This window comes from Acomys minous (genome assembly GCF_964271855.1).
Source record: "Acomys minous genome assembly, chromosome: 7".
Lineage (NCBI taxonomy): Eukaryota > Metazoa > Chordata > Mammalia > Rodentia > Muridae > Acomys > Acomys minous.
This window is the reverse complement of record NC_140488.1, coordinates 44,306,276-44,318,945: the sequence shown is the minus strand read 5'-3', so window position 1 is coordinate 44,318,945 and position 12,670 is coordinate 44,306,276. Positions and strand designations below refer to the sequence as shown.

General features: G+C 43.5%; 1 protein-coding gene across 5 annotated transcripts in view; it reads left to right on the top strand.

Moving 5' to 3' along the window:
- The first annotated feature begins 1,082 nt into the window (after nucleotides 1-1,082).
- LOC311602343 (protein sprouty homolog 4-like) overlaps nucleotides 1,083-12,670 on the top strand; it is a 107,776-nt gene continuing 96,188 nt past the window's right edge. For 2 of the 5 annotated variants that reach the window (XR_014780728.1, XM_084790274.1), the window contains exons 1-2: nucleotides 1,083-1,260; nucleotides 6,256-6,305. The gene's annotated coding sequence lies outside the window, so the exon portion shown is untranslated. Of the gene's footprint in view, nucleotides 1,261-1,443; nucleotides 1,465-3,701; nucleotides 3,760-6,255; nucleotides 6,306-12,670 lie in introns of those variants that run through there. The other 3 variants (XM_084790276.1, XM_084790275.1, XM_084790277.1) reach the window with 3 other exon arrangements.

Here is a 12,670-nt window from a genome sequence, read left to right as displayed (position 1 = left end):
TGGCCATCCTGGACTCACTTTGTAGACCAGGCTGGCCTTGAACTCACAGACAATCTTGCTGCATAACCCAGACTGGTTTAGAACTGTCCACTTGCTTGCCTCGGCCTTTCAGAGTGCTGGAATTACAGGTATGCACCCTCAAGCCTGGCTATATGAACCGTCATTAGTTTTGAGATTTCCTGTTCAGACCTCTCCTTCAATCCTTTTTTTACTCACTTAACTGTACAAGATACAAATACTGGCCTAGCATAATTCCACTTTACATTTCAGATCAGCTGTTTTACAGTTTTCCATATATCCATTGAAGAAATTGCCAAAGACATTCCACTCCTAAGGCCAGAGTAAGTCACTTGGTAGAGCAACCTACCTCTCCTGTGTACCACCATCCTCTATTGTAGACTTCTCTATGAACTCCTACAAGTACACTTCTTACATGGCACAGTCGAGAATCTTGGTGTAGCCACTCGTTTCAGTTATTGTTCTCATTCATTCATTCATTCATTCATTCATTTATTCATCCATTCACCAAATCATGTATTGGTAGTGTTTATGTGTCAGGTGCTGGAGTTCAGCAACGATTATAAGAAGCACAGCCCTGGCTCTCATGAAACTCATTATCTAGATGGGCAAATTATCAAGAGTAAACACTTCCCTATTCACAAGCCACAGGATTGTTGAATTTCTCAGCGTGTGTCCTGACACCATACTAATCACTTGAGAGATTGTGGCTCATTTAGTCCACCCAGTAATCATATGACTTCCCGAGAACAGGGAGGCCCTGGACCCAGAGCAGCAGATTCCTGCCTTATCAACTAACTGCAAGGGTCTTAGCAGTAGCTACTCCTACTATGGCGTAATCAAGTTTAAGGGCCAACACAGAAAAAATGGTCTTGTCCAGTTGCTTCTGGAATCCTGGTAGAGTAGGAGGATTTCCAGATACTCACAAGCCATGTGATCAAAACTTCCCCAAGGCACAGTTTTCCTACTCTCTGAGTCCTCCCTTTCCTTCCTTCTCTGCAGTGCCTTCTCAACTTTCTATCCAGGCACCTCCCTCTGGACCGCCTCCTTTCCCGAGTAGTTTCCCCTTTCCCCGCCTCCAAGACCTTGGCTCTCACGAGGAATCCCTTAGCTGCTGGCAGGAAGTGAAAGAAGAGCAAATTGGTTTTGCAAACCTGGTGAGTGCTTTCTCGGGGAGGATGAGAAAGGAGCCCCGACTCCCAACCCCCCCGTTTCCTGGATTCAAACGGGGCAGGAGATAGGGTAAGTTCCCTCAGCTGCTAGCGACCCTAAACTCCCTAGGGCCCTGGCCGCCCGCCCGTGGGAGGTGCCATCTCTCTAACCCTGGGACTCGAGGGAAGCAGCTGTCTAGGCAGAAGCCTCTTGGGGCTGAGGGACTGCGGGTTCCACCTGTGTGTGCTTGGTGTGCGCGGGCAGGACCTCATGGTCCTTGGAGCAGGAGGGCCGGTAGGTCAGCCTCCAAAGTTTGCTGTTGGTAGGGAGGGAAAAAGGTTTTCAGCAGGCGTGGGGGTGGGGGGTGGGGACGATACGTGTGTGAGGGTGCAAATGAATGTATTTGAGGAGGCGTTGTTAAGGGGAAGCCTACCAGAGGTGACCACTAAGACCAGGTTTATTGCAAATTGGAAGTCTTTATTCCTGCAGGCTGGGACTATATACACCCAGGTATTCCAGACTAAGTGTAGCCCCCCTCCCCCCACCCCGAGAATTTAGAGCATGGGGCTTTTAAGGCAAACCCCACATCTTGTTATCATCTGCAGAGTGAGGTTTGTACAAGTCAGCACTTTAACCGAAGCTAAGATATGTTATTTGGGGTATCTGGGCCTCAGGTCCTAGAGTAGATTTGGGTTGGTTTTCCACGGGATTCTCCATCAAGGAGATCAAAGTACCTTAGGCCTCAACAACGACAGAAGATGAGGGACCTCTGCACAGTCGTGCCCTGTCACGGAGCTTGTGTGTGTAAAGTGGCTCATGGAGGAGATGCAAATGAATGTTTTACACGGCTGCAGAGTTGGGACTGTGTGTCTGATGACTTTAGTGCAGTCAAACTCAGAAGGGTGTGCAGGAGAATTTGGGGTTACCGTAGAGCTTAGGTGAGCGTGTCTGAGGGGTTTGTATTCATTTGCACGTGGAGTGTGGTTACGTGCCTGCTTACTTTTGAACGTGCGTGCCGATGTTCACGTGTGCGGGGGCAATCGTGCCAGTAAGGTGTGGTGCGGGGGGTGGGGGTCCGGGGGGAGGGGAGAGCTCAACACATGCGTGCTTCCATGGATGTGTGCGTGCGCATAGGGGCCTCCCTGTGTGCACGCGCTCATGCACGTGCGTAGGTGCATGCCTACGTGCTTGCCTGTACTAGGGAGGGGAAAACCACCGGGAAGGGCCAAACCAAAGCTGGAGCTGGGGGCTGGGCGTAGTGGCACATGTGCCTTTAATCCCAGCACTTGGGAGGCAGAGGCAGGCCGATCTCTGTGAGTTCGAGACCAGTCTGGTCTACAAAGGGAGCCCAGGATAGCCAGGGCTGTTATACAAAGAAACCCTGCCTCAAAAAACCAAGAAAGGAAAAAAAAAAGCTGGAGATGGGGCTTAACACTGCACATGCCTGTGTAATTCATCTGAGTGGCGTCTGCTGACTGCTGGGTGTCCTGGTTCTTGTCCACAGTTTTTTGTTTGTTTACTTTCCTCAGTTGGGCAGAAAAGTAGCATGGACCTATTGTAAATATGAGGAAACTATTTACCATCCCCCTCCAAATACCTACAGTATGCCTATAAGCTTAGAGTTCATACAGTGGCTGTCCATAGTTCCCGAGATGTGACTTAGAGAGGAGAGGGACAGTCCCCCCTAAAAGTTATTTAATTTGCTGTTTGTAATATCTTTTGATCTTGTGAGACAAGAAATGGAACAGATGACCCTCCTGTTACCTAGCCTTTATTTGGGACTGTCCTTAACTTGGTACAGCTTTGAGGGTAGGTATGCTGCTTCCGTGAGACAGGATGCCCTCAGAATGAGAGGATCTTGAAAAAGGATCATCTATCCTTTATAGGAGGATGCTTCTGGACTTCAGGTACAGAATTAAACTGTCCACCGAATCTGCATACACTGTCCCTCCCCTAGTCTACCCTGGGATATTCTAAGTATTGCAGAGTATTCATCAGCTGCTTGCCAAGTAAGGTTGTGGTACTACACAGTGTGTAGTTAGTGTGGGGAGTATGAATCCAAGCTTGAAAATTTATTGGCTAAATGACTGCTGACTTCTGACCCCATTTTTACCGTTGAGTAACTGTGTGTGAACCTAATCGGTGTCCTTAATGTTCCTGTGCCTCATTTTCTTTTTTTTCTTTTTCCCCCCCCCCCTTTGCCCAAGATGTCTAATTAGTGCCCACTTTCAGGAACTACCGCACAACTAAGCGGAAGTAATCTGTCCCTCCCCATCTTCTCACAGCATCTGGCTGTGGCTGGGCTTTGCCCAGGGGACCACACTTGGTCCTTCCCAAGGCTGCTTGCTCTTCTCCCTGTTACTCACTCCTGGAGACCATGGAGTGTGACCTAGATCGTGTCCACTGGATACCGGGCTCAGAGTCAGTGCTCAGCGAGCCTGCTGAGTCAATGTGGAAAGTCACTCCTAGCAGGACCCTGTGTTGAAGGCATGGGTGAATCATTCACTGGGTGTTTCTTTGCATTCCTTAAGGTGCAGTCACGTTGGCAAAGCATCCAGCCTGTGGAGTGGAAGCGCGCCTCCGCGCATGGTAGAGGCTCATTTTCTTTACTCACAAATTGGATAAGAGATCACAGAGTAATTAGAAGTGCAAATAAGACTATAATAAACTAGCACATGGCAAGCCTTTAAGAAATAGCACCACATGTAGGTATATGCATGCGCGTATAGAGTGCTCCTTTTATATCCTAGGAGAACTGATTCGAGGATCTTCATTTATACAGAAGGACGCAGAAATTCTTGGAAACTCAAGTTCCTTACATCAAGTCTTACTAAACTTTCTACTTGTAGGACTAGGGTGGTGGATCAGAGGTTAGAGCACTTGTTGCTCTTGCGAAGGACCCAGGTTTGATTCCCAGGACCCAGATGGTGGTTCAAAACTGCAAACTCCAGTTCCAGGGGGTCTGTAGTACTCTTCTGACTTCTGCTGGCACTGGACATGCATGTGGTGGTGCATAGCTATACACACAAGTAAAATATCCATATACGCAGAGTAAAACAAGTGAACCTAAACCTAAACAAATAATAAACCAAAAAACCTTTTCCCACTTTTGATACATTTTTGCCCCAGGAAATTTGATGATACTCCAAGTATATAGATATGTAGATAAGTATACAATGCAAAAATTGTAGATAATCATAAAGAAATATATTCTGTGAGATTTTTTTTTTGGTTTACATATGATTTTTTCGCTTAAGACAAAAGGAAGTCAGCACACTAATTGGATATGCTTCGTTTTTATATACAAACTAAATTATGATATTGCATGATTCATAGAACATCTAGAGTTTTCAGAGGTGAGTGATAACTTTAATCTTATGATTCTCACACTGAGAACCTTGGTTTGTATGAATGTGTAGTACAAAACAACACAAATACATTGGAGTGCTTTTTCAGAAAATGCTTGGAAATTGTTCCCTAATCCTCAACCAAAATTTACTTGATTCTTTTTTTTTAAAATTCAACTCAGCAGCTCAAATAGCAGTTCAAAAATGGAACATTCTAACACAATACAATGTATTCAATATGTGCTGCAGAACTACAGTAGGGGGATATTAAAAGTCTTTCTTTTTTCTTTTCTTTTCTTTCCTTTTTTTTTTTTTTTTGATACAGGATTTCTCTGTGTAGCCCTGGCTGTCCTGGAACTAACTCTATAGCCAAGCTGGCCTTGAACTTACAGATCTACCTGCCTCTGCCTCCCTGAATGCTAGGATTAAAGGTGAGTGCCACCACTGCCCGTATATCTCAATAGGAGTAGAAAACTTTTTTGTTTTTGTTTTGTTTTAATATTTTATTTAATTTTAATTAAGCTGCCATGTGGGTGCTGGGAATTGAACCTGGGTCCTTTAGGAAGAGCAGGCAGTGCTCTTAACCTCTGACCCATCTCTCCAGCCCCTGTTTTTTGTTTTTTTCTAAACAGGGTTTCTCTGCATAGCCCTGGCGATCCTAGACTTTGTAGGCCAGGCTGGCCTCAAACTCACAGAGATCTGCCTGGCTCTGCCTCCAAGTGCTGGGGATTAAAGATGTGTGCTACTATGCCAGGCTCAGACCACTACATTTCCTAATATGTAGCAATGCACATCTGAGCTGGGGTGTTTCAGATAGCATTTGCTGCTGCTTGTGACAGCATCCTCAGTGCAATGTACACGTGTGTGTTCAGAGCCAAGGCTACAGTGAAACTGCATGATAGGGAACATTGCCAGAAGCACCTTGGATTTCTTAAGAATTTAATTTTGAATTACATTTTGGTCATTGTACACCTAGACACCTTACAGTTGTCACCAAATATTTTATGACCTCCATAATCTGATGGCATTTCTTTAGCTTAAGATACTGTATCTTGGGGAATTTGGTTCAGAAACCCCCATGGAGAGAGAACTCCTTGCATATTTGAGCCTCTTATAAAGTGTAATTTACACTATAATCTATGCACACACCCACAATATCCTTCATTGTTGGTTGGTTGAAACAAGATCTTAACTATATAGCCTTGGCTACCCTGGAACTCTGTAGACCAGGCTGGCCTCAAACTCACAGAGCTCTACCTCTTTGTGCAGCCCAAGTGCAGAGATTTAAAGATATGTACCACCATACCTGACACCAAAATATACTTAGATCATCTCTAGATTAGTTACATGTGATACGATATATAAAGGCTGTATAGGTAATTGTTACACTACATTGTTTAGGTAATAGCAAGGAAAAGTCTATACTTAGGAAAAGTGTATACTTACTCAGTTAAAGTTTTTATTTTTTCAATTACTTCTGGTTCTCAAATCAAATTAGTTGAATGTACAGATGTAGAATCCACCATAAGGGTTATTGTGTGCATGAGTGCATGTGCACATGAGCATGTGCATATGTATATAACATACAGATATATACGATGTATAATATGTATATATCTGTATCTATATATATCTATATCTATATATGTATAGGTATATATATATATCTGTCTACGGGTACTAAACATTTTATTCTGGATAGAAGATACTAAGGTGATTTCCTTTCGGTTCCTTTTAGGCATATCATGTGCTATCCTCCTACAGAGCTCACTGACTCAAACACTGGAAGTAAGTTGCACTGCATTTTGAATTATAATGTTCAGGTCCACCATCAACTCATCTGGATTTCTGCTTTGCTAAGCCTCCAAGCCTTTGCCTTCTTTCCTTTCTTTCATCCCTTGGTTAACACCCTGTCCCACCACTCTCTCACTTGTGTGATCTTGTACGGGCTATTTCACAATCCTTTTCCTTACCTGTACTCCTAGCACTAAGGAGGCTGAGGCAGGAGGAGGATTTTGAGGCAACCCTTGAGTAGCCTCTAAAGAGTTCCTTTTCTTATTTGGTCAAAGGGGGCAAGGTGAGTATATATTTTATATGGGTCTTGTGAGGAGTAGCAGGGGGCAAGGTGAGTATATATTTTATATGGGTCTTGTGAGGAGTAGCAGCAATACATACAAGGAAAATGACCTGGAGTAGCTATACCATAAGTGCTAGATTTAAAATGGTATAATGGAGCACACCTTTAATCCTAGCACTTGGGAGGCAGAGTCAGGAGAACCTCTGAGTTCAAGACCAGCCTGTTCTCTTAGGAAAACCAGAGCTACATAAAGGTACCCTGTCTCAGAAAACCAAAGGAAAAAAAAATTAAAGGCAAACCTGACTGAGGGCGTAGCTCAGTGGTAGAGCCCATGCTTAGCATTTGTGATGCTCAGGGTTCAACCCCGCAGTGTGAACATGCACAAAAAGGAACAAAAACAGTGCTGTAGTGTGGGACACATGTGTGAGTGTCCAGCACACAGGAGGCGGAGGCAGGAGAATAAGTTTTTGGCTAGCCACAGATATCTAGCAAAACTTTGCCTAAAACAAAACAAACAAAAAAACCCAAACTGTCCACTCCCTACTTAAAGATGATAAGGATGGTGCATTAGCTGGGCTTCTTTAGAGGAACAGAAACAGTGGGATGAGTATGAATATTTACACATCAACTTAATAGTCAGCTTATGTCAAAATAGGAACAGCAGCTGTATCACCCCAAGAGGCTGAGAACCTGGGAGTTGCTCTGTCTTTAATGTTGGTGTCTCAGAAGTTGGAGTTGTCCCTACAGTAGCTGTCTCTCATTGAGAGGGCTGACAACCTTGGTCCTAAGTCCTCACTTCTCAGTCCACCAGGCACCAAAAACCTGGGATGTTTCTGGAGGTCTGCTGGCCCTGAGTCCACAATCGAAGCCTGGATCTTAGTTAGGATTACTAGTGCCTTGATGAAACGCTAGGACCCAAAAGCAAGCTGGGGAGGAAAGGGTGTATTTCGTTTACATTTCCTTATCACTGTTCATCATCAAAGGAAGTCAGGGCAGGAAATCAAGCAGGGCCCGAACCTGGAGGCAGAAGCTGTTGCAGAGGCCATGGAGGAGTGCTGTTTACTGGCTTGCCCAGCTGCTTTCTTACTAGCATCCAGCGCCATTAGCTAAGCAGCGGTACTGCCAATCATGAACTGAGCTCTCTCTCTCTCTACCAACTGTCAGTCAGGAAAAATGTCTCACACCCCCGCCTGCAGCCTGCTCTTCTAGAGGCCTTTTTTTAGTTGAGGTTCCCTCCTTCCAGTTAACTTTAGTTTGTGTCACGTTGCTATAAAACCAGCTGGCACATGTGGAAATTCTCAATCTGTTATCAAGGAAGCAAGCAACAGCAGCAGCAACAGGGTAAAATAACTTGGCAGCAAGAAGGATTATGAACAAATTACTTTGGCTTGATTTGTTTTTGTTTTTAATTATTACATAAACCAGCAGGTTTCCTTATAGCATTTTTATACATATGCAAGTTTTTTGTTTTTTGGCTTTTTTATTTGTTTGTTTTTTTTGAGACAGGGTTTCTTTTGTAGTTCTGGCTGTCCTGGACTCGATTTGTAGACAGGCTGGTCTCGAACTCACAGATTAGCCTTGTCTCTGTCTCCTGTTTAAAGGTGTGCGCCACCATGCCACACCCGGCTACATCTGCAAGTTTTAATTGACCTCCTTGCTTCTATTTGTCTCCATTGTATTGATTTTAAATCTTTACATTAAACATTTTTAATGCTTGTGCATGAGTGTTTTGCCTGGGTGTGTATGTCTTTGTACCATCTGCCTGCCTGGTGCCAAGGAGGCCAGAAGAGAGTGTCTGGTCCCCTGGAACCGCACAGAAGGATGCTTATGAGCCACCACGAGGGTGCTGGGAATCAAACCTTGATCTTCTGCAAGAGCAGCCAGTGTTCTTTACCACTGAGCCATCTGTCCAACTCCCTCATTCCTTTTAAATCTTTTAAAAGCAAAGGGTAAACAGTGCCTTATCTCTTTTAATCCCTTGCCCCTGGCTTGTTGAAGAGGTCTGGAATTTGTCCTATAGCTTGTCCTCTGCTCTTGCTTTGGCTGATTGCCTCCCCTGTCACGTTGTTTCACTTGTATTTCACGTAGTCTGGAAACAGTTTGGAGGTTCGGGTTCTTTGTTATTTTATGGTGTCTAGTTGAGGCTCAGAGCTTTTATTTACATGCTGTCTGCTTGTCTCGCTTGTAGTTCGAACACAAGTGGATTGAGGTACGACTGCTTAGTTGCCAAGTTCTCCATTATCTTTTTTATGTAATAGGTTTACTATTCATTTGGCAACTGTTCTATAAATCATTTTATGAAGGGTTCCCAAGTAATGATTTTCCAAATTCTATAATTCTCTCAGCATTTGTTAAGTTACTACTGCTTTGGAATCATTATGTGTCCCCTTTTTGATAAGCACTTCTGTTGGGGCATGGTCTGGTGCTTTGTATTTGATTGCTAATTACTTTCCTCTCTGAGGTCTGCTTGCTGTCTTTTACAAGCAAGACACTCACATACCTCAAAATGACCTCTGTAACCTTGCCTACGAAATTATTCCTGATTGGCTGACTAAAAGGCTTAAACCAGGGCAGGGCAAAATGGGTTAGGTGTGGCCAAAGTTTGTGGGCTTTGGAAGAGAAGGATCTTGGGAGAAGAGGTGGGCAGGTTTCAGAGGAGTAAGGAAACAGCCACCACGATGGGTTAGCATCGAGGCGACATGGCCAGATTAGTGTGGATGGAGGAAAACCACCAAGAATTAGCAAGTATCTGTGGAATTATGGATGGGAGGTAGCACAGATAGAATTTATTTGAACAGATGCCGTGATATGGGAGCTTGGGAAATAAAGATAGCTTAGGGGGTAATATCTGCCATGCCCCCAGGTGAAAATAGAGCTGTTTAAAAATCTATGGCTGTGTCTGTATTGGTTGTAAAAGCAGGCTTAGATAATACCGCCGTGATAATTATAAGCCTATTAATAAACATTTATTAGGCCCTACTTTTAAATTAACAGCAACATGCTTCCTGTAGGAGAGAGGATATATATGTTTAACTCTTTAGTTGCCAGTTGCCCAGATGAGTCAGTGTCCTATTCTACATTGACAGATCATTAAATGTGAAGCCTTTCTTGCATTTCTTGGATTAACTCCTTATGGACAGGAGGCATCCTTGTAAATGTAAATATATTTAAGTGACTATTATTTTACTCGGCATATTCTGCTTCTATGTTTGTAAGTATGATTGCCTATAACATTGATTCTCTTTTTGTTTGTTTGTGTTTTTTTTTTTTCAGACAGGGTTTCTCTGTGTACCCTTGACTGTCGTGGACTTGCTTTGTAGATCAGGCTGGCCTCTGCACGCCCCTCCCGAGTGCTGGGACTAAAGGCATGCACCATCACTGCCCGGCCACATTGATTCTTAATATGTGGGAAATCTACCTCCTATGGGGCGTTTGGAAATTATCTAGTGGTGCTTTTCATCTCCATAGCTATTTGAATATGTAGATGTAGAGGGATTCAGCAACCTGTCTGCTCTGGCTGGAATACAGACGCACCCTTAGCACACACCTTTAATCCCCCTGAAATGAAGATTAGTTTGTAGAAGAAAGCAGTGAGGTTGGACTTTGTTCCTGAGTTCAGGGTATGTCATCACAGGCAGTTGAAGCCAGAGAGTGAGAAGGAGCCAGAAGATTAGAACAGATTGCAAGAGTAAGTTTGAGGCCAAGTAGAGTCAGAAGCCGAGAGAAGCCATTTTGAATCTGTCAGCTTGGAGAGGAGTTTGATCCACAACAGCTGGGCTGAACCAGTCAGCCAGGCTAGAAAGAGCTAGAAAGGGTGAGCTTATTCAGCAGTAAGTCTCAGAGGCTGAAAACATTCTAGGCTTAGATTACATTGTACAGAGGCTAGAAGCTTTCAGGACTAGGCCTAGGTTAGCAGACAGAGGCAGTAAGCCTCGGAGACAATTACATCAGACAAATAAAAGATGCTTTTACATTTGCATATCTGTATGTACTATATTATTAGTATTTAGCAGAAATGATCTTGGAATGCTAGATGAGAACTGACCTATGCAAATTTCCAGCTGTCACCAGGTGTTGTTGCACATGCCTTTAATCCTCAGGTGACAGAGGCAGGTAGATTTCTATGAGTTGGATGCTAGCCTGGTCTGCATGGTGAGTTGCAGGCCAGTCAAGGCTACATAGTAAGACCCCGACTAAGGCATACGCATGCACACACAGACACACACACACACACACACACACACACACACACACACAGACACACACACACACACACACACACACACACACACACACACACAGACCCCAAAATAGCAACAACAACAACAAAAATACCCAACTCAGTGTTTCCTTGTACTTTTCTTGTTCTTATCCAATTTTGGAATCAATGTTCTATACTTGTATATCTAAGTTCATAAGAGAGGTGGGCCTGTAATGTATTTGTCAGTTTTAATATCTGGATTATACTAGTCTTAGTCCTTGTGGTATAATTGCCCTCATTTCTTGCTGCTGTGGAACTTTGCATATGACATTTTACAATTTTATAATTTAATTGCTCAGAGGAGACAATGTAGTCCAACTTGCCTTCTTGGGCCTTTTAGTATTTCACACAAAGATTCCATATACTCTCCTAGGGATCTGGTGCAATACATAGTATCCCCATCCTGGAATTTTGGCCATTCCACAGCCGTCATTGTAAGCATAGATTAGTCACTAGCTATAAGTGCCTCCTCCATAGCTCTCCAAAGGTATGTAGATTTAATTCAATCTCTGGGATACATTTTTTTTTTGGTTTTTCTGAGACAGGGTTTCTCTGTGTAGCCTTGGCCATCCTGGCCTCACTTTGTAGACCAGGCTGGCCTTGAACTCACAGTGATCTGCCTGCCTCTGTCTCCCAAGTGCTGGGATTAAACGCATGCACCACCACGCCCGGCTGGGATATATTTTGAATTGGAATTCTTTCTTTCCTTCCTTTTTTTTTTTTTTTTTTTTTTTTTGGTTTTTTGAGACAGGGTTTTTCTGTGTAACCTTGGAGATAGAGGTAGGCAGATCTCTGAGTTTGAGGCCAGCCTGGTCTACATAATGAATTTCAGAACAGCCAGGCTACACAGAGAATGCCTCCTCCTTCCCCCGCCTCTCTCTCTCACACCTATACACATAAAATAGTTTTTTAAAATTAAGGATGGAAAACCTGAGTATTCCATGGACTGTTTAGGATTCTTTTTAGTGTAAGAGGCCAGCAGAGGGGGGGAATGCTAAAAAAAAAAAATCAATAGTACGTATAGGAAGGATAAACAGAGGTCTCAACATCTAAATGGAGAAGCTTTTAAATGTGTACATCAAGATCTCAGGGCTGTACTGGAATTAAAGCATTTAGAGCCATAAGGAAGGCCGGGCGTGGTGGCACACGCCTGTAATCCCAGCACTCGGGAGGCAGAGGCAGGCGGATCAATGTGAGTTCGAGCTCAACCTGCTCTACAAAGTGAGATCTAGGACAGTCAAGGCTACACAGAGAAACCCTGTCTCAAAAAACTAAAGAAAGGAAAAAAAAGCCATGAGGATAATTGAAATCCTGGACATGATTTAGATTTCTCTGTAAGAAAATGAGAGATGAGGTATCTCTCCAGCAGGCATGTACTGTTTTTACAATAATTTGAGAGTTGATCCTGTCTGTGGAAGGAATTGTCCCCAGAGGCTGGAAAAGGAGTTGATGATGAAGGACTTCCAAGTCCAAGTCCACTTGGAAACAGACCATTTCCTAAAAATGAAATTGTTATGCGTAAATTTTAGTGGAATGTAAACTTTCTGTGCCAGACTTATAATAAACACCATACTGTTTTTCTCTACAGTTTTGATTTATGGTGCACCTGCCCCCAGGCACTTTATTTAATCCTCACAACAAATTATATATACATGTACACATATATAATTGGCATATATGTACATACACACACATGTATGAATGTATGCGCCTGTCTCTGCCTCTTGAGTGCTGGGATTGAAGGTGTGTGCCACTCTATGCCCAGATATTATTTTATACATGGGTTCCTAGAGTCTTGTGAGAGTTTAATTTCCT